Here is a 24,107-nt window from a genome sequence, read left to right as displayed (position 1 = left end):
AAATATTCCCACACTTGAGCGTTGCTTGTCCTCAAGCAATATAGTCTTGAATAAAAACATACTAGAATCACTTCTTTATTCTTCACACTTTGTGCATCAGTGATTTCATTACGGCAGTATGAACAATGATAGTAACGTTGTGGTTTACAGTCCCACATGACTATAAAAATTTAGATCCTTTAAGGAAATTGGATCTTTATGAATACATTTGATCTTTTTGAAAATTCAATCTAGCTTTTACCCTAGATAAGTTTTCCGGAATAACCTTTCACCGGTGTTTGCAAATTCTTTTTGTGGGTTTGGTGGGTTTCAGATTTGAAAACTTTAGCTCAAAACTTGCGGTTTTGTGTCACCCACTTGCTAACCTTGTATTGGGAAAGCAACACATCCAGTATACTTGCTCCGTATATTACCTTTCGGTAAACTACCGTCCGGTTGTAAAGGAAAGCGTTGAACAAGCAACTGTTAAGGCAATGTCCCATGACATGCTTTTAATTATGGTCTATAACGTATCGGATGCAATTACTATCCTTTGTAGGAGCAATAGTAAAGCTCACCCTTATAATTTTCCGGTCTGGCACAAGGTCCTGTCTTTGACCATGCTATGCAACCACCGTTCTTACGGTTGACACCCGATTTGGTTCAGGTGACCTAATGAATTCCAGGTGAATTCTTAGGATTTTACGTTCAATGGTAATGAACGCATTGAAAATGGGTTTTCAGAAAACAAATCGGTTTGTAATTTTGATCAAAATATTTTCTCGTTCAAGCTCGAGTTTAGATATCATCGAATTCCATGAGTTTGTAATTCTCAATCTTTAAGGTCAATCTCAAGGATTGAGTAATATCAGTCTTAAAAGCCAATTTTTGATCTTTAAAGGAGATTATCCTTTCTGGGGATCTAATTCATTAGTCTTATCCAGCTAATTTGAACGGCGTCCTCCCCATTTTACAAGACAGATCCTCTCATGGCTAGGATAAGTCTGACCACTTGGCGACCCTGTTTGATGCTGAGGTCCGTGGATTTCCTGCTGATTTTAGAGATGACTTTTCTAGATTTTTCGTCAACCTACAGCTGGTCTGGACGACAACTTCATGACCTAAATCAAGAAGCGCGTTTCTTTTTCGGAAGACTTTACTTCCTTTTAATGATGGAATTGATTCATCGTGTAGATCCATCTTTCTTACAGTAAATCGGGTAAAACTGTTTAGTTTAGTCCAAAGCAAAAGTATCTTCAATTATTTGTTACAAAAATATGTGACTTATGTTTTAAATAACTTGGTAAATTTTCCCACACTTGGCTTTTATTTTCTTTTATTTGCATTTTTATTTTCCTCTATTCCATTTTAAATGAATTCTAACATTGTGGTTTGTTTCTAAATTTATGTCCTTTCCGAGGTAACAATAATTTCGGTGTTAACACCTAGTTTTATCGTTCATAAATATGTATAAACATGATTTTGAATTCATTTAATTGAAAATTTTGAAAAATTTTACTAGAAGTGGGTAGTCAGTATATAAGACTAGGGCTGTTCTTTGTTATCAGAGAGCACTAGATTCTAATACAACTACTACGTTACTAGTATTTTTAATGGTAACCAAGTGTTTAAGTTAAAAATTTTAAAAATCCGAAAGAATTTAACCCCTTCCCACACTTAAGATCTTGCAATGCCCTCATTTGCAAGAAATCAGTAACAATTTAAATTATTGAGGGTGATTAGCGTAGAAAAATGATTAAATTTTACCAAAGTTTCCAAACATATTGGCGTTTGTTTGCTGAATGATAAATGGTGCACATCATTTGTTCATTATGTCTTGTTGTTACATCACATTTGTTTTTCATTTTTGTCGTCAAAAGTACTAGCTTTTGCTGAACTTAATGCCAGTCTTTGAAAATGCGCTGTTTTACCCTATTTTGTACATAAGATAAACTACAAACACATATATACATATTTTTGAAGTTGGGTTTTCACACCACATTCAAAAATTATTAAAATCTAATAAAGTTAGAAAATTATAAAAGCTATTATAATAATAAAATAAGAAATAAGAAAATTAAGAATTAGTAACATTACAATAAAATAAACAAAAATAGAAAATTACGGATGAGGAGGATGGTTCCGGTATGGGTCCCAAGCGTATCCATAGATGCTGTAAAATGCTTGGGCCGGGTCATATGTAGGATATGGTGGTTGGCTCTCTAAAGTCCAAGGAGCAAATTCGGGCATAACGGTAGGAATGTAGTCTCTACCTACGTATGTACAATGACTTATGATTTGGCTTTGATGATATTGCCAATCTTGAAATGCTTTTTGTCTAGCCATTTCATACTCGTGTCGAGCCATAAAAATTTGCATTTCCGTCATTGGATTACCCCCTCCCGGTTGACCTTGCTGTTGATCTCTCTCAACCTGTAGATGCCTGCCATCATAACGTGCTGCCGCGTTGTTTCGTTTCTTTAAGACCTTAGCACCATGATAAACACGCAAATCTATTCTATCGCGGGGTTCTGGTTCTGCCATTAATATTCCCCCCCCCCCCCCCCCCGACTTCTATCCACACCAAGATATTCAGCAATTAAAGTAATAAATATACCACCTCCTATTATGCTACCACGCCTCATACCCCTAACCATAGTCAATAAATAATAACCCACACAAAAAGGTATACTTACAGCGCTCTGTGGGTCTCGAATATACATGTGGTAAAACAAATCCTGTTCATTTACCTTTTCCTTATTCTTACCTCGTTGTGTAATCGAATTGGATAAAAACCTATGGATTACTCTTAATTCAGCTCTATCAATATCAAGATAAGAGTATAATCCCCCCTGGAATCGGCGATAGCTAGTCATCCTACTCCATATGTCATTCGTATCAAAATTCTCATCCACCCTCCTACCATAAACTATTAACCTCTGACAATCATAAGATGCTAGCTCCTCGGGCGTATATATACGTAAAGCCCGAGCCATATCTAGTAAAGACATATGGCGCATCTCCCCTCCTAATAAAAATCTAAGAAAACTATGATCGGTTAAAGTATCTACCCGATCATTTATTTCAATAGTACATAATAACTCTATACACCATTCTCTATACACAGGTCTACGCATGTTGAATAAACTTACCCAATCACTAAAAGTAGAATTACCATACCTTTGAGTAAGTAATTCCCTGATTGGCTCGGCCAATTCCACTACCTCTAATGGTTCCCAATCTATAACTCTGGGTACCTCAACATTATTAGACACAAGGTTGTGTAGGCTCTTTTGATATTTTGGATAGTCTATCCAATATCTATCAAATCTAAAATTCGGATGTAAATCTGCCTCATGAATGTTTGAATATGAAACAATTGGGTGAGGCATATCTTGTCGGTATTGGTTATTAATTTCCTGTTGATCTGCATCTTCCGGAGGAGCATTGCGAGCCTGGAATGAAGATTCACCCCTTTCAGTCTGCAAAATATATCAAACACAATTTTTGTGCATCCAAATATGCATTAGTTTTAGCAAAATCATAAATCTAAACAATTTCAATGACATGTTTAATCCATATTAAACTCTATACACATTTTCAAAATATTAACAATTCTACACTTTTACAAATATACTTTTACAAAAATGTACACAAAGTTCCTTCACATTTATCTTTTAAAACATGTCAAAAAACAATCATTATAACAATTAAATAAGTTTCTCATGGCATTCATATCAATTAAATCAAGTTTATACAATTTTGGTTCAAAAAGTCCACTTTAATCTTCATAAATCATGTTTAGGATCAAAGTTTTGATCATTTAGCAGCCTAAACATGTTACACTACTCAATTTAGCATAAACTAACAATAAAATTCGGCCATAACCTGTTTATATCAAAAGCCCTAATTTTACTCAAGAACACAAACCCTAGATTATTCAAAAATTGAAGTTCAAAGCTTCTAATCATGTTAAATAGCATCAATCTAGGTTATACAAGCATAATACACAAACAATTGAAGCATTATTACACTAGAAAGCATCAAAATCGAATTAGGCATAAAATTGTTCAAGAACACTAAAAATTCGAATTAAATGGTGTTTAGGTGTAGAAATTTACCAATTTCCTTGAGTAATTCCTTGATAATAGTCACCTCATTGTGATTTTATGAAAGATTTGATGAAAAATGGTGAAAAATTGCGAATTTGGGCGATTTTTTTCGTGGGTTTTTCGCAGAAAATGGGTATGTGTGTGTACAAACTGGTCTGTTCGATTAGTTTTATTTTTTTCTGGGTTTTTTGACCTCCGCAAGTGCGGTGGTGTGGCCATTTAAACCTCCGCGAGTTGCGGTGGTTTTTTTTTTATATAAAATCTTATAACTTTATAAAACATAAAATTAATTTAAAAATTAAAATTTTGTTTCTTTTTAGGATTAGGGCGTTTCGGATCGATGTCCTAGTCCGTCCCTCGCCAAAAATTTTAAAATTTGTCATTTTTAAGCGTAAAAGCAAAGATTTTTGAGTTTTTTTTATGTTTTTGGCTTACTTTAGTTCAATAAGATTAAAAATAATGATAATAAAAGTTCTCATCCCTCCCTCGGGTAAAGCAATTTCGGTTCAATGACCTAGTCTTCAACTCACGACGAATTTTAAAAATCATATTTTTAACTTAGCAAAATAAAGTAAATTTTTGTTTTTAAATTCACACCAAACTTAAATTTAAAATGCATAAAATTAAAAATTCATATTAAAAATTTACACCAAACTAAAATTATATTTTTGTTTTTATACATACAAACTTATATTAAAAAATATTAATTTTTCAAATATTTACAATTTTAAATATATATATTAAAAAAATTTACAATATTATTTTAATATTAATTTTAAAAACAAAGTAAAAATAAAATTAAAAATCTTTTTGGCTTTTATCCCACTTTAATCAATCAAATATTATCAAAAACATACGCCCCTCTTTTCGGTAAAGTAATTTCGGTTTCATAACTTAATTTAACTCATGATGAATTTTTGAAATATTTTGGGTTGGTTGATTAAAGATATTTATACCTTAAGAATAAACGTTAAATTTCGCAGTGATGTAATAAATTTTTGTATGATATCAATAATTTCGGTCGCAAGACCTAATTTTATCGAATACCAATTTAATACTTTATAGCGAACAAATTAGCGTTTATTATCAAAAGGTTAAAAATAAAAATAAAAATTAAAAACTGTACAAACTTACCTGTGAGATAGTATTCTTAGTGATATGCTCTAGCCCACTCATAAGATAGTCGGACTAATTGGTTTTCCATAGCTACATAGGCGTAACCTCGAGCATTTAACGTTTTTTCTTCTAAACAGATGAACGGTCCGTCTCAGCATAAAGTAACAAATTCGGTATTTGAATAGGTTTGATTATTTGAACATTTACCTTCGTGTGACCATTTTCCGCATTTGTGACATCTTTCAAGGTGTCGTGCTCTTCTTTTCGCTGCGGATTTTGATTTTTCTTTACCAAATTGTAACTTATTATTTTCGCATCTGGATTCTTTTCTTACTCCGTCCAATTTACTTCTGATTAATGATACTATTTCACTTGGAAGGGTGTCATTATTACGTTTAGTGATCAAAGCGTGCATTAGACCATGGTTTAATTCACAGGAAGTCTTCATCTTGTAAAACCTAAAAAAAATAAAAATTCAGAATGGGAGGAGAAGACTAGTTCATTAGGGTCTGCTAGGGAAAGACCATTCAGGTTTCATTTTCGAGAACTACACAAAAATGGAAAATCTAACTCTAACATAAATACATATTATCCTTTAAAGACTTGATTATCCCCACACTTAGTTAGCTGTGGTGTTGAAATTGTGATTAACTTCGTTGTCAACTTCTATCGGACTATCTATGTAATGTTTAACTCCGTGACCATTAACCTTAAATTCAATCCCATTTGAATTTATTAATTCTACTGTTCCGTATGGGAAAACTCTTTTGACTATGAATGGTCCAGACCATCTTGATTTCAATTTTCCAGGAAATAGCTTGAATCGTGAATTGAAAAGAAGAACTCTGTCTCCTTCTTTGAATTCTTTTGAACTTCTGATTCTTTTATCATGCCATTTCTTCGTTCTTTCTTTATAGATTAACGAATTATCGTATACTTCATGTCTCAATTCTTCTAATTCGTTTAGTTGACTTAATTGTAGACGTCCAGCTTCATGTAAATCAAGATTACATGTCTTCAAAGCCCAAAATGCTTTGTGTTCAATTTCTACTGGAAGATGACATGCTTTTCCGTAAACGAGTCTAAAAGGTGTGGTTCCAATTGGAGTTTTGTAGGCTGTTCTAAAAGCCCAGAGTGCATCCTCCAATTTTATGGACCATTCCTTCGGATTTGATCCTACGATTTTCTCTAGAATACGTTTTAAAGCTCGGTTGGTATTTTCAACTTATCCACTTGTCTGTGGATGATAAGCAGTGGAGATTTTATGAGTTACTCCATATCTTTTAAGAACTTTCTCAAGTTGATTATTACAAAAATGAGTTCCCCGATCACTTATTAAAGCTTTCGGTGTTCCAAACCTTGCAAAAAGACGTTTTAAAAAGTTGACTACAACTCGTGCATCGTTAGTTGGGAGAGCTTGTGCTTCCGCCCATTTAGATACATAATCAATGGCAACGAGAATATATAGATTATTATGAGATTTTGGAAATGGACCCATAAAGTCAATACCCCAAATGTCAAATACTTCACATACTTGAATGACATTTTGTGGCATTTCATCACGTTGACTTATTTTTCCGGCCCTTTGACATGCATCACAGGATTTGCAAAGAAGGTGTGCCTCTTTGAAAATTGTAGGCCAATAGAATCCAGCATCATAAACTTTTCTTGCTGTGAGCTGAGGCCCATAATGCCCTCCTGTTGGTCCTGTGTGACAATGGTTTAAGATTTTACTAGCTTCATCTCCGAATACACATCGGCGTATTATTCCATCAGGATAACTTTTAAACAAATGTGGATCTTCCCAGAAATAGTGTTTTATATCACTAAAGAATTTCTTTCGTTTTTGGTACGATAATCCTTTTTCAAGGAATCCACATACTAAGTAGTTTGCATAGTCTGCAAACCATGGAATTTCACTATAATCTATCTTCAATAGATATTCATCAGGAAAGTTGTCTTGTATGGCCGATTCATTTAGAACTTCTAATTCGGGATTTTCATGACGAGAAAGATGATCAGCAGCGAGATTTTCTGCTCCTCTTTTATCTCGGATTTCAATATCGAACTCTTGTAAGAGTAAGATCCAACGGATTAATCGTGGTTTGGCATCTTGTTTTAAAAATAGGTATCTAAGAGCAGAATGGTCGGTATAGACTACCGTTTTAGCTAGAACGAGATATGATCGAAATTTGTCAAAAGCAAAGACAATAGCAAGGAGTTCTTTTTCAGTAGTTGTGTAATTTATTTGTGCTCCTTGTAACGTCTTACCAGCATAATATATAGGTTGAAATCGTTTTTCAATCCTTTGTCCTAAAACGGCTCCCATTGCAAAATCACTTGCATCGCACATTAGTTCAAACGGTAAATTTCAATTTGGTGTTATCATGATCGGCGCATTAGTGAGTTTTTCTTTAAGAATATTAAAAGATTTGATACATTCATCTGAAAAGATGAATGGAGCATCCTTTTCTAGGAGTTTATTCATAGGAGTGGCAATTTTAGAAAAATCTTTTATGAAACGTCGGTAAAAACTGGCATGTCCTATAAAACTCCTAACTCCTCTAACATTGGTGGGATGTGGAAGTTTAGCAATTACATCTACTTTAGCTCTATCCAGTTTAATTCCTTCCTTTGAGATTTTATGACCAAGAACGATGCCTTCTTTAACCATGAAATGGCATTTCTCCCAATTATGAAATAGATTTGATTGTTCACATCTAATAAGCATTCGTTCAAGATTAACTAAACATGATTCAAATGTATCACCGAAGACTGAAAAGTCATCCATGAAAACTTCCATGCATTCTTCTATCATGTCGTGAAAAATCGCCATCATGCACCTTTGAAAGGTTGCAGGGGCGTTGCAAAGACCAAATGGCATGCGTTTGTAAGCAAAAGTACCATAAGGGCACGTGAATGTGGTTTTCTCTTGGTCCTCGGGTGCTATTGGAATTTGAAAATATCCGGAAAAACCATCAAGAAAACAATAGTAACTATTTCCGGCTAATCTTTCCAACATTTGATCAATGAAAGGTAAGGGAAAGTGATCTTTTCTGGTGGCATCATTTAATTTTCTATAATCAATACAAACACGCCATCCTGTTACAGTCCTAGTAGGAATAAGCTCATTTTTCTCATTTGTAATGACAGTCATGCCACCCTTCTTAGGCACGCATTGAACTGGGCTTACCCATGGACTATCAGAAATTGGATAAATTAAACCTGCATCAAGCAGTTTAATAATTTCTTTCTTAACAACATCTTGCATATTAGGATTTAGTCTTCGTTGGCGTTGCACATACGTTTTATGACCTTCTTCCATAAGGATTTTATGTGTGCAATACGAAGGACTTATTCCTTTAATGTCATGAATCTTCCATGCAATGGCTGGTTTATGAGCTTTTAGCACAGAAATGAGTTGAGATTTTTCATTTTCAGTAAGAGAAGACGATATTATTACAGGTAATTCAGATTCACCATGTAAATAAGCATATTCCAAATGGTTTGGAAGTGGCTTTAACTCTAATGTCGGTGGTTCTTCTATCGATGATTTATATTAATATCTGTCTTCTTCTTTTAGCATTTGAATTTCTTCTGTTGTTGGTTCATATCCATTAGCCATAAGTGTAGCTAACATTTCAGTTTCATCAATTGGTTCAGTTCCTTCTCCTAAAGAACATTCTCCTGTTCCTTGTAATTCTGGAAATTCTTCTAACAATTCTGCATGTGATTCTATAGTTTGAATATAATAACATGTATCATCTGCAGATTGCGGTTGTTGCATTGCTCTATCAACAGAAAAGGTAACACTCTCGTCCTCTATACTTAGGGTAAGTTTCTTACCGAACACGTCTATCATTGCTTTAGCCGTGTTTAAGAATGGTCTTCCTAATATGAGAGGAACTTGAGAATCTTCTTCCATGTCCAGAACAACAAAATCTACTGGAAATACTAAAGTACCAACTTTAACTAGCATGTTCTCCATTATCCCTCTAGGATATTTTATTGATCTATCGGCTAGTTGTATGCTTATTCTTGTTGGTTTCAATTCTCCAAGGTCTAGTTTAGTGTATAGTGAATACGGCATTAAATTTATAATAGCACCTAAATCTGCCAATGCTTCTATTGAACTAAGACTTCCCAGAAAATATGGAATTGTGAAACTTCCTGGATCAGATAGTTTTTCTGGTATTTTATTCAACAGCACTGTAGAACAATTAGCATTCATAGTAACAGCCGAGAGTTCTTCCATTTTCTTTCTATTCGTGATTAGATCTTTCAGAAATTTAGCATATCTAGGCATTCCTGAAATCACATCAATGAAAGGAAGATTTACATTTATCTGTTTAAACATATCTAAGAATTTGGATTGCTCGGCTTCAAGTCTCTCTTTTTTCATTTTACTCGGGTAAGGAAGTGGTGGTTGGTATGGTTTAACATAAGGTTTAGCTTTAACTGTGTTATCTTCATTAACCTTTTCAACTACCGGTTCTTCTTCCTTATCTTGATCAGGTTGTGGTTCTTGTGGAGTAGGAATAGCTTCATCAGAAATTACAGGTATTTCAGATGGTTTAAGTGTAATACCACTTCTTGTGGTAATGGCTTTAGCTGTTTCATTCTGGGGGTTAGCATTTGTATCACTAGGTAGACTTCCCGGTTTTCTTTCACCTATTAACCTTGCTTGGTTACTTACTTCTTGTTCCAGATTTTGAATAGAAGCTTGTTGGTTTCTAAATGCTTGAGCATTTTGTTCATTGGTTTGTTTCTGAGATGTGAAAAACTGTGTTTGAGATTCAACTAGCTTCGTCATCATATCTTCTAAATTCGGCTTTTTATCATCGGTTTGTGGTGGCTTGTTTTGAAAATTAGGTCTTTGCTGATTGTAAGTATTATTGGATACTTGTTGATTGCTAGGACCTTGTTCGTTGTTGTATGGAATATTTCGGTTATAATTCTGGTTTTGATTATAAATTGGTCTTGGCGGTTGATAATTATTCTGATAATTATTTCCAGGCCTTTGGTTTATGTATGAAACATTCTCTCTTTGTTCCATTGTTAGTTCAATACTGAGACAATCTTTTGTCAAATGTGATCCTCCACACTGCTCACAACTAATTCGTATTGAGTGTATATCCTTAGTCATATTTTCCATTCGTCTCTCGACAGCATCTATCTTTGCAGAAATAGAATCTAAGTCATGGCTAGAATCGGCTCTAGCTGCTTTAGATGATCTAATGATATCTTTTTCTTGGTGCCACTCATGTGAGTGGGAAGCAGTGTTATCAATAATTTTATAAGCATCAGTTTCTGTTTTCTTCATAATGGAACCACCAACTGCTATGTCTATGTCTTTCCTTATAGTGATGTCGCATCCTTGGTAGAATATTTGTACTATTTGACAAGTGTCTAAACCATGTTGCGGACATCCTCTCAATAACTTTCCAAATCTGGTCCATGCCTCATATAGAGTTTCATTTGGCTTCTGTGTGAACGTAACAATTTCTCCTTGAAGTCTTACGGCTTTGGATGCCGGAAAGAATTGTTTAAGAAATTTTTCAACTAAAACGTCCCATGTATCAATTGCCCCTTCAGGTAATGATTCTAACCAATCTTTGGCTTCTCCCTTTAAAGTCCAGGGAAATAACATGAGATATATCTGTTCATCCTCCACTTCTCTTATTTTAAATAGAGTGCAGATCCTATTAAAGGTACGAAGATGTTCATTTGGATCTTCCTTCGGCGCACCACTAAATTGGCATTGATTAGTCACCATGTGTAGAATTTGTCCTTTGATTTCATAATCTGGCGCATTAATGTCTGGATGAGTAATTGTCTGACCTTGGCCAGTGAGTTTAGCTCTCATTCGGTCTTCCATACTTAGAGGTTCCAGATTCTCCATTATTGAATTTGTTGAATCTGAATCACTAGAGGATTCTGATTTAATGGTTGGTTCCTCAACAATCTCTGTTTGAATGATTGGTGGTTCCGGAGGAAAGATTAATGGTTCAGGATCTAGGAATTGTCCCTGAATATTCTCCGGATTCTCAATTGTGAGGTCGGGTTCAAAAAATGGATTATCGGAAATTTGAATTGGAGTACTTGGTCTACTGGATGACGATTCTAAAGAAAAATCAACGGCGACAATATTTGCTAGATGTCTTGATCGAGTTACAGGTGGTGAACGTACAAAAGGTGGTGAACGTTTTGCTCGGTGCATTCACTGAATATCCTATTAGTTTTTAAAAAGAAAGAAAAATTATATAAGTTATCCAATTAATAGACTCTTCTGATTTTGCCCACGTTTCGAATAGCCAAAAGATGCAGCAGAGGGGCAGGATTCGTTTGGTCTCAATATAATTGAGTACTATTTGGCTCCAATAACCCTGTCCACGTACAAATCCAACTATTACTACGAACCAGAAAATTTTGATGTCTATCAATTTAACCACTTAAAACAATTTTTCGTTTTTTAAAGAAATTTTAGAGAAGAAATGGAAAAAAAATCTAAGTCCTAAAACTAGAATGTCGAGAAATAAGAAAGAAAAATAGCGCGTCGAAAAACGTCGAAAAATAAAAGGTCAAAAAATAATAGGCGTCGAAAAATAAGAAAGTAGCGCGTCTAAACTTAAAAAGGCACTAAAAACTAAAAATTAAAAGTTGCGTCTAAAAATATTAAAGCTTAAAAGAAATACTATATCTCAAATGGCAATAACTTAAAAAGGAACTAAAAACTAAAAACAGTGTCGCAAAATTCTAAAGCACCTAGATCTTAGTCTAAGAAAAAGCACTTAAGGGATTTTACGGCAAATCTTAAAAATCTAGAAATAAAATAACTACGGCAAAAAAACTATGTCTTAAATTAAATACAAGCGAAAAAAATTTAAAAATATTACAAGAAACGATTAAAAAGGTACGAAATATAAAAAATAAAACTAAAGTTTATGAAAATATAATTTTTATAAAAATATTATTTTTATATTATTTATTTTATAAAACTATTAATTTTATAATTTATTAAAACTTAATATAACTTAAAAATACAAATTAAAATAAAACTAAAACTAATTTATTTAATTAAAACCCTAATTATTAATAATAATAAAATTTTAAACCCTAATTTCGTATTAATTACAATCCTAGGTTTGACCTGTCAGAAGACCTCCGCGAGTGCTGTATGGTCCAGTTCAAATGCTCCGCGAGTCGCTGAGGGTTCAATTTCAGCTCAAAAGGGGTCGATTTTTACAGTTTCAGTTTTTTTTTATATTTTTATTTTTTTACTTTTTATATTATACATAAAATATAAATATAACTTAAATAAAAATTTAATTTTAAAACTAAAATAAAAATACTTATAAATATTATAAACTCTTAAAAATATAAATGTATTTTTCTTTCTTTTTGAATTTTTATATTTTTATTATTTTTAAAACTTATATTTATAAAAAGAACTTAACAAAAACTTTTATAAAAACTTTTTTTTTATTTTTAGCGTTGCGCTTTCGGCGTTTATATTCCCCGGCAGCGGCGCCAAAAATACTTGATGTTATGCGAGGCGTATATGAAATAGTGTATATTTTACTAGGAAAAACTATTAAATACGATACAATTTTACACAAGATATTTATTTATTTATAGAATGGATATACCTAAACCTTGCTACAACACTTATAGGCAGTGTACCTAATCGTACAGTAGTGTAGTTTTTAGTAAGTCCGGTTCGTTCCACAGGGAAATCTTTAAACAAAGCTTAACGCTATATTAGTTTTAATTTATAAAAATACAAATATATATATAAGTAATATTATTATTATAAAGGGGGGTTTTTACCGTTTAATGACCGGTTTGTCGATTTTTAAAACTTTAGTCGCAGTTAAAACCTAATGTAAATATTAAATAAATAAAACACTTAATTTAAAGCATAAAGTAAATAACGATAATGAAATTGCGAATAATAAAAGTGCGATAAAATAAAATTACGATAATTAAAAAGTGCGATAATTAAAAGTGCAATTAAATATAATGACAATAAATAAAAATGTAATTAAATACAATAATAATAAATAAAAGTGCAATAATTAGAAGTGCAATTAAATATGAAAATAAAGGAATTATGCTTATTTAAACTTCCGTAATCATGATGTTTGACGTGTTGATTTTAGTTTATTCCCATGGGTTAATTGTCCTTTGTCCTGGATTATTTAACATGTCCGTCTGATTTTTGTCCATAACAGTCCATCAGTCATAAATATAAAGTGCGAGTGTCCTCGTCAAATTATCCTTATACCCGAAGTCAAATATTCCAACTAATTGGGGACTTAAACTGTAACAAGGTCTTAATACTTTGTTTAAAAATTACACCAGGATATCGACTGCGTGTAACCCAAGGTTTTAATACTTTGTTATCAATTATGCCAAGTATCCTTGTACATAATTTGACCCCTGTTTTAATAATTCTAGTGACTATTAATTCATTCCCGTATCCAGTTAAATGAACGATTATTCGTACATATAAATATCCCGCCCATCGTGTTCGATCGAGTGTATATGGTTATTTATAGGTACGTCCAATTGTAAATCTTTATATTAAAATTAACAAACTATCATTTAGTTAAACAAATATAAAGCCCATTAATAGCCCATAGTCTAATTTCTACAAGTGTCGTTCTTTTGTCTAAACCCCAATAATGGTACAAAGCCCAATTACCCAATTTTAATATTTTTAGCCCAACATCATGATTACTTCGGCTTAAATAAGCATAATAATAACTTAGCTACGAGACATTAAATTAAAAAGGTTGAACATAACTTACAATGATTAAAAATAGCGTAGCGTTACACGGACAGAATTTCGACTTACACCCTTACAACATTCGCTAACATACCCTTATTATTAGGATTAAAATTAAAATTAAAATTAAAATTATAATATATATATATATATATATATATATATATATATATATATATATATATATATATATTTTTACGTATGATGAAAAGAAAAATAAAGTAAATAATCCGTCGAATTGCATGGCCTTTTATAGGTGGATTTCTGATTTTGTGGGCTCCGCGAATGCGGCCTTTTTGGTCTTCAAAGCTCCGCGAGTGCAGAGCTGTGGAATCCAGCTCACACAAGTTTGGATCTTAGTCTGCCGACGGATTTAATTATATAAATATATAATTTATATAATTAATTATATATTATATTATATTTATATACAAAATTAATTTGTAACTTTCGGTCCGTTGCGTCGTACGTTGAAAGCTGGTTCATGTCTTGGTTCCGGATTTTTGAACGTCCTTTCGTATAATTTAATATCTTGTACTTTGCGTTTTGCAACTTGTACTCTTGTCATTTTTAGACGTTTCTCATCAATAATTTGAACCACTTTGATTGTACTTTGTACTTTTGAGCTTTTTGGTCGTTTGCATCTTCAAGTCGTCGAATCTGTCTTTTGTCTTCACCTTTTATTATTTAAACGAATATTACTTGTAAATAGGACAACTGCAACTAAAAGCTTGTCTTTCTTGAGGGATAATGCGATGAAATATATGTTCGTTTTTAGCATTATCAACCTCCGTAAACTAAGAACATATCTTTAGTATTTCGCAAATACTTCAATATATTCTTTACAGCAGTCCAGTGACAATCACCTGGATTCTGTTGGTATCGGCTCGTCATATTGAGAGCAAAAGAAACATCTGGTCTAGTGCACCTCATAGCATACATGATGGATCCAATAGCTGAAGCATATGGGACTCTAATCATTCGCTTCACCTCTTCAGTTGTACAGGGGGCTTGAGACTTACTCAATACCACATTTGGTTGCAGAGGAAGACTACCTCGCTTGGAAGCTTCCATCTTAAATCGCTTTAAGATTTTGTCAACATATGCACTTTGACTTAGACCTATTAACCGCTTAGATCTGTCTCTATAGATCTTGATTCCTAGGATATACGCTGCATCTCCCAGATCTTTCATAGAGAAACATTTTCCAAGCCAGGACTTAACGTCTTGTAGCGTTGGAATATGATTTCCCATGAGTAATATGTCATCAACATATAAGATCAGAAAGACTTTAACGCTCCCACTAGCTCTCATGTACACACATGGTTGGTCAAGGTTTTGTGAGAAACCAAACTCTTTGATTTTCTCATCAAATTTCTTGTTCCAACTCCTTAATGTTTGCTTCAATCCATAAATGGATTTCTGAAGCTTGTATACTTTATTAGGATACTTAGGATTCACAAACCCTTCAGGTTGCACCATATATATGTCCTCGCTAAGGTGACCATTTAGGAATGCGGTTTTGACATCCATTTGCCAAATCTCATAGTCATAGTACGCTGCTATAGCTATGAGTATCCTAATAGCTTTAATGTCCGCCACTGTAGAAAAGGTCTCTTCATAATCAACCCCGTAGGTTTGAGTATAACCTTTTGCTACCAAACGGGCCTTAAAGGTATGTACATTTCCGTCCATGTTGGTCTTCTTCTTGAAGATCCATTTACACCCAACAGGCTTGCAGTTTGGTGGGAGATCAATCAAGCGCCAAACTTGATTATCTTTCATGGACTGCATCTCTACATTCATAGCTTCTTGCCATTTATCAGATTCAGGATCTGACAATGCAGCTTTGTAATTAGCGGGTTCGCCCAGATCTCCTAATTCCGAGTCCTCTGTCGTAACCATAAGGTTTAACCTTTCTGGTGGACGAGAGGTTCTACTAGATCTACGAATGAGACATGCTTCATCCTGTACCTCAACATTTTCATGTTGCGGCTCAGTACGAATTTCGCTAGTGTCTTCAGAAGGTAATGTATCTTGTTCTTGAATTTCTTCAAGATCTACAGTGCTCCCACTTGCTTCTTGTAAGAGGAGACTCTTCTCCAAAAACTCAGCATATCTAGCAGTGAAAACCTTGTTTTCTGATGGATAGTAGAAGTAGTATCCCATCATTTCCTTTGGGTATCCTACAAAGATACACTTGATAGTTCTGGACTCAAGTTTGTTTGGTGTATCACGCTTCACGTGAGCCTCACAACCCCAAACTTTCAAGTAAGACAGATTTGAGACCTTCCCATGCCATATTTCATATGGAGTCTTGTTTACCTTCTTGGTTGGAACCATGTTGAGAATGCGTGCAGCAGACTCTAGAGCAAATCCCCAAAAGGATGGTGGTAGAGTTGTTAGACTCATCATTGACCGAACCATGTCAAGCAAAGTTCGATTTCTCCTTTCTGACACCCCATTATGCTGAGGTGTGTAAGGAGGAGTAAATTGTGAGACAATCCCACGATCTCTCAGATGATCTAAAAACTCTTGACTCATATATTCACCTCCACGGTCGGACCGTAGAACCTTAATGGTCTTTCCGAGTTGATTTTCTACTTCATTTTGAAATGCTTTGAACGTTTCAAATACTTCATGTTTATGTTTAATCAAGTAAACATAACCATATCTACTGAAATCATCAGTAAAAGTAACGAAGTAGGTAGCTCCATCTCTAGACATTGTTCTAAATGGGCCACATACATCAGTATGAATGAGTCCAAGTAGATCACTCTCCCTTTCAACCTGGTGGGTAAAGGGTTTCTTTGTCATTTTTCCAAATAAACAAGATTCACATATGTCAAATGACTCATTGCCGGTTGACTCAAGAAGCCCATCGTGTTGCAGCTTTGTTATGCTTTTCTTGTTTATATGACCAAGACGACAATGCCATAGATATGTGGAATTCAAATCATACTTGAATTTCTTAGAGCTACAGTTAAATATAGAAATTTTGTTTGGAACAAGATTATGCATGTCAATTTCAAAAATACCATCTCTAGGAATAGCATTAAAATAAAAAATATTATCCTTAGAAACCGAAATACCATAATCTGTGAATACATGATTAAAACCATTATCTTTCAAACGAGAAACTGAAATACCACCTCTATTAATAGAAGGTGCATAGTGACAATTATCTAAAATAAGAATAAGTTCACTTGGGAGGATGAGCTCATAGCTTCCTATAGCTTCGACAGCTGCACGATTGCCATTGCCAATGTACAGATCCAAAGCCCCCTTATTCAGCTTTCGAATTTTCCTAAGTCCCTGCATATCATTACAAATATGAGTACCACAACCAGTGTCATACACCCAAGTTTTATTAGGAAAATTATAGAGTTCTATAACGAAGATACTTGAAGTGCTGGTCGAACCAGCCTTTCCCTTCTTCAACTCTTCCAAGTAAAGCACACAGTTTTGTCTCCAATGACCAATATGGTGACAAGCCATGTCCTTTGCGGGATGCTCTTTCTTTGCTGGTGGTGGAATTTTCTTCTTAGGTGTGTAAGCTTTCTTACTCTTTCCTTTTGCCTTTCCACTTCCAGCTTGCGGCTTTCTTTTCTAGATTTTACCTTCCTTTATGGTTAAGACTGCAGGAGTCTTCTTTGGTAGCCCCTTTTCAGCTTGCTTAAGCATTGCATGTAGCTCAGGAATGGTTTTTCTCATGCTATGCATATTGTAATTCATTACAAATCCATCATAGTCCTTGGATAGTGAAGTAAGTATCAAGTGCACTCCAAGAACTGGTGGCATAGCATAACCTAGGCGCTCCAATTGATCCAGATAGCCTTTCATCTTTAAGACATATTGGCTAACCGGTTGCCCCAACTCATGTTTACAAGCGTGAAAGTCAATAAAAAAGAGATGTTAATGAATCAAAGGTCCAACTGATCGCCGCGTCAACGTTTTCACAGTTTCAAACAATTTCTATTCTTCGTGCTGTTGGAACATCGTCTTGAGTTCCTCGATCATGTCATATGCATTGTAGTCCATTAAGTTCCTTTGGAGCTCAGAGGTCATGCTAGCAAGCATAAGACATGCCACTTCAAGTTGTTCGTTATACTGCTTAGTATAAGCATTACGAACAGAAGCATTAGGAGTTTCAGGTGGGGCTTCAGGTAAAGGATTTTCCAGATGGTGCAACTTCCTTTCAGACTTTAAGACAATCTGAAGGTTTTGATACCAGTCAATGAAGTTATTACCATTCAATTTTTCCTTCTCAAGGATTGACCTTATAGTCATGTTGTTTACGGATTGAATTGCGTTTGATGTCATCTACAAAATAAACAAGGTTCTTTTAGTATCATTAATAATTATCCTTTTATAAATTAACTACCCATGTTTTAAAAAAAAAAACTTATAAAACTTTTAATTTACGTAAAAGGCTAAGATCCACATTGTGCTTCCACCATCACATCAGTTGATCTGCTAGCAATGGTGGATTCAATCGGTAGGCGGCGGGCACCAATTGCATTACAAGTGCAACTCTTAGATCTTTATGGGACTCACGACATTTAGTGTCTAACACTAGTGTCATGCTGGCATGTTTAGTCCCATCCTTGCCTCGGGTTACGGTCTCACCTCTCAACTCGATTAAGTCATCCAATTGTGAAACGTGTAAAAATTAATCTAGGTTTCACGCATAGATAATTATTACCTCGAGTTATAATTCAACTAGGTCTCATGCATAGTCAAAAATTAACGACAAGTGTTTCAACCGAATTGGACGGCACGACTTAAATTTTGACGGGTATATTATACAATTTTAATAATATTTAGAAAAATTGTATTACGAATATTACATGCATAATATTCGCCTCACAAGTTAAAAACGTTTTAACTTGATTTTAATTATGTTTTGATTTTTGTTGTCACATGGCAAATTATACACAATCACATAACATATAAAATCCAACCAAACAAAATAAAACATAATAAGTATGTGCATAGCCTCAACCGATGAAAATCCTATGCTTGGTCTCATGAGCCATTATGAGAACCAAGCGGTTAACTAAAGGGACAACCATAAAAGTAAACCTTAGAAGTTCCCACTTGCGTCAAGATCTCATGATGACCAAGTGTCCTCCTTCACCACATCTCTCTCAGCTTTTGTCCATTGACTTTACTGCAAGTGTGTCTTGATGACCAAATTCCGTTCACTTCAAGTCTTTAATCTCATCATGGAGGTTACATTTATTATAAAATAAAATACAACTAATCTAGAATTGTAAATTACATAACTGGCTCAAAACGGCCTTTCAAAATATAAGATTAAATTACATCCATAAATGGCCACAAAACAATGGCATCCAAACAACCATAAACATTCAAGATCACAACACATACACACGGTCTAGGTTTTCATCGGCTATGCACAATTAAATCATCATAATAATAACATGATCATGACAATAAATATGGCTTGCTCCATGGCACAAGATGCATGTCTTGGCCATGGATAAAAAAATAAAGTATGTAAATTTGTACACAAGCCATTAACAAAACAACCACACATGAATATTACTAACCGTATAAAAACATAAGAGGCTCTTGATACCACTGTAGGTAATTTAGGGTTTTAAGAAAACGATTTTCTAATTAATTATTATCATGAACCATTATATAATATTAATAACTTTAAGCGGAAGCGTGTTAATTATATTAATAATAAATCACCAAAACGGATCCATATGATTTATACGGTTAAATAAATAAATACAACAAGAGAGTTTTAAAGATTATACCTTTCTTATAGAACCGGATTGATAGAAGAGAAACTAACAATCAAAAGTATGATTGCCGCTAGGGTAGTCCACACTACACTTCGATCAACGTCAAGCGGATGTGCTAGTCCCGCCAAGTAATAATAATAAATAATCTTTAGAATTATTTATTTAGATCGTAAACACTGAAAAAGAAAATTTTGCGTTCCGTTTAATGTACACGAATCAATCACGTATAACAATAAATGTTTGCTTCGAAAAGCAAAAGAAACTTGTGGGGTTTTTTTGTTTCTCGTCAAAAACCAATGAAAATATATGGGTTCTTTTTCCGTAAAAAACCTTCTAGGAACAATAGATAAATTATGTATATATACGGTTGAAAGTCCAAGTTGGTTTAAGAAACAATTTTAACTCGGTGCATATTAATTCGTATCCACACCAAATATAGATTTAATATCCGAAAGCAAATCCATTTTCTTGGCAAATACGTAACTCTTAGTTAATAATTAATAAATTACTTTATTACTTTATTTATTACTTGAATAATTTATATATATATATATATATATATATATATATATATATATATTATTCAAGTAGTAAATAAAGTAATAAAGTAATATATATATATATATATATATTATTAATTGACGTCTAAGTGTATATGTGTGTGACCCCGAAGGCTCAAATGAATTCAGCGATATAGTTATGTGTTGTACCTTGCGCATAAATCCTACATAAAACTAGGTGTTAACACCGAAATTATTGTTACCTCGGAAAAGACATAAATTGAGAAACAACCCAAAATGTTAGAATTCATTTAAAATGGAATAGAGGACAATAAAAAGGCAAAGAAAGGAAAATAAAAGCCAAGTGTGGGAAAATCTACCAAGTTATTTAAAACATATATCACATATTTTTGTACAAATAATTGAAGATACTTTTGTTTTGGACAAAATTAACTGTTTTACCCGGTAAATTGTGATATATTTGAAAGAAAGATGGATCTACACGATGAATCAATTCCATCATTAAAAGGAAGTAAAGTCTTTCGAAAAAGACACGCGCTTCTTGATTTAGGTCAGGAAGTTGTCGTCCAGACCAGTTGTAGAGTCTACGAAAAACCTTGAAAAGTTTTCTCAAAAATCAGTTGGAAATCCACGGACCTCAGCATCAAACAGGGTCGCAAAGTGGTCAGACTTATCCTAACCATGAGAGGATCTATCTAGTAAAATGGGGAGGGCGCCGTGCAAATTAGCTTGATAAGACTAATGAATCAGACCCCCAGAAAAAGATAATCTCCTTAAAAGATTAAAAATCAGCTTTTAAGCCTGATATTACTCAATCCTAGAGATTGACTTTTAAAGATTGAGAATTACAAACTCATGGAATTCGATGATATCTAAACTCGAGCTTGAACGAGAAAATATTTTGATCAAACTACAAACCGATTTGTTTTCTGAAAACCCATTTTTAATGCGTTCATTACCATTGAATGTAAAATCCTAGGAATTCACCTGGAATTCATTAGGTCACCTGAACCAAATCGGATGTCAACCGTAAGAACGGTGGTTGCATAGCATGGTCAAAGATAGGACCTTGTGCCAGACCGAAAAACTATAGGGTGATCTTTACTATTGCTCCTACAAAGGATAGTAATTGCATCCGACACATTATAGACCATAATAAAAAGCATGTCACGGGACATTGCCTTAACAGTTGCTTGTTCAACGCTTTCCTTTACAACCATACGGTAGTTTACCGAAAGGTAATATACGGAGCAAGTAAACTGGACGTGTTGCTTTCCCAATACAAGGTTAGCAAGTGGGTGACACAAAACCGCAAGTTTTGAGCTAAAATTTTCAAATATGAAACCCACAAAACCTACAAAAACAATTTGCAAACACCGGTGAAGGGTTATTTCGGAAAACTTATCTAGGGTAAAAGCTAGATTGTATTTTCAAAAGATCAAACGTTTTCATAAAGATCCAATTTCCCTAAGGATCTAAATTTTCATAGTCATGTGGGACTGTAAACCACATCGCTACTACCATTGTTCATACCGCCGTATTAAAATCACTGATGTACAAAGTGTGAAGAATAAAGAAGTGATTCTAGTATTTATATTTCAAGACTATATTGCTTGAGGACAAATAACGCTCAAGTGTGGGAATATTTGATAATGCTAAAAACGAACATATATTTCATAGCATTATCCCTCAAGAAAGACAAGCTTTTGATTACAATTGTTCTATTTACAAGTGATATTCGTTTAAATAATAAAAGGTGAAGACAAAAGACAGATTCAACGAATTGAAGACGCAAACGACCAAAAAGCTCAAAAGTACAAAATACAATCAAAGTGGTTCAAATTATTGATGAGAAACGTCTCAAAATTACAAGAGTACAAGCCGCAAAACGCAAAATACAAGATATTAAATTGTACGAAAGTACATTCGAAAATCCAGAACCGGGACCAAAGTCAACTCTCAACGCGCGACGCAACGGAGCAAAAATTACAAGTCAACTATGCACATAAATATAATATAATATTTAAATAATTCTTAAAATTATTTATATATTATATATTTATTTAAAACCGTCGGCAAGAAAAAAACAAGCACATGTGAACTCTCCCAGCTGGCCATTCGATCGCATGGCCTGGAAGAGTAATTTCCATGCGATTGCATGGCCCCAATTGTCAGGCCACATCTATAAATTTCGCGTGTTTTGGCCAAAATAAACACAACTTTTTCTTTCCTCTCTTACTCTCAACGTATATATATATATATATATATATATATATATATATATATATATATATATATATATATATATATATATTAATTTTAATTTTAATTTTAAATTTAATTTTAAATTCTAATAATAAGGGTATGTTAGCGAATGTTGTAAGGGTGTAAGTCGAAATTTTGTCTGTGTAACGCTACGCTATTTTTAATCATTGTAAGTTATGTTCAACCTTTTTAAATTAATGTCTCGTAGCTAAGTTATTATTATGCTTATTTAAGCCGAAGTAATCGTGATGTTGGGCTAAAATATTAAAGACGGGATAATTGGGTTTTGTACTATAATTGGGGTTTGGATAAAAGAACGACACTTGTGGAAATTAGACTATGGGCTATTAATGGGCTTTATATTAACTAAATGATACCTCGTTAATTTAATATATAGACTTATAATTTGACGTATTTATATATAACCACATACACTTGACTGGGTACGGTGGGCGGGATATCTATAAATACCAATAATTGTTCATTTTACCGGACACGGAACTGGATTAATAGTTAATGGACTAGTTGAAACAGGGGTGGATTACATTCAAGGGTAATTGGTGTAATTGTTAACAAAGTAATAAAACCTTGGATTACACGCAGTCGATAACCTGGTGTATTCATTAAACAAAGTATTAAGACCTTGTTACAATTCGAATCCCCAATTAGTTGGAATATTTGACTTCGGGTATAAGGATAATTTGACGAAGACTCTCGCACTTTATATTTATGACTGATGGACTATTATGGACAAAACCGTATGGACATATCAAATAATCTAGGACAAAGGACAATTAACCCATGGTACTAAACTAAAAACAACACGTCGAACATCATGATTATGGAAGTTTAAATAAGCATAATTTCTTTATTTCATATTTAATTGCACTTTTAATTATCGCACTTTTATTTACTATCATTGTATTTAATTGCACTTTTAATTATCGTACTTTTTAATTATCGCAATTTTATTTATCGTCATTTTATTTATCGCATTTTTATTTATCGCAATTTCATTATCGTTATTTACTTTACGCTTAAAATTAAGTTATATTTATTTTTAATATTTTACATTAGGTTTTAACTGCGACTTAAGTTTTAAAATCGACAAACCGGTCATTAAACGGTAAAATCCCCCTTTTATGATAATAATACTACTTATATATATATTTATATTTATACAAATATAGTTTTTAAAAAAATATAGCGTTAAGCTTGGCTAAGATCCCTGTGAAACGAACCGGACTTACTAAAAACTACACTACTGTACGATTAGGTACACTGCCTATAAGTGTTGTAGCAAGGTTTAGGTATAGCCACTCTATAAATAAATAAATAACTTGTGTAAAAATGTATCGTATTTAATAGTATTTCCTAGTAAAATATAAACTATTTCGTATACACCTCTCATAACATCAAGCTTCATGTTGATAAACAACTCCATTTTATTGAGGAACCTGTTGAAATTATGGATCGAGAGGTTAAGACTCTCAAGCAGAGTAGAATTTCAATTGTCTGAGTTAGATGGAACGCCAGACGCGGT

This window comes from Rutidosis leptorrhynchoides, chromosome 8 (assembly GCF_046630445.1).
Source record: "Rutidosis leptorrhynchoides isolate AG116_Rl617_1_P2 chromosome 8, CSIRO_AGI_Rlap_v1, whole genome shotgun sequence".
Lineage (NCBI taxonomy): Eukaryota > Viridiplantae > Streptophyta > Magnoliopsida > Asterales > Asteraceae > Rutidosis > Rutidosis leptorrhynchoides.
This window is presented reverse-complemented; position numbering follows the sequence as displayed.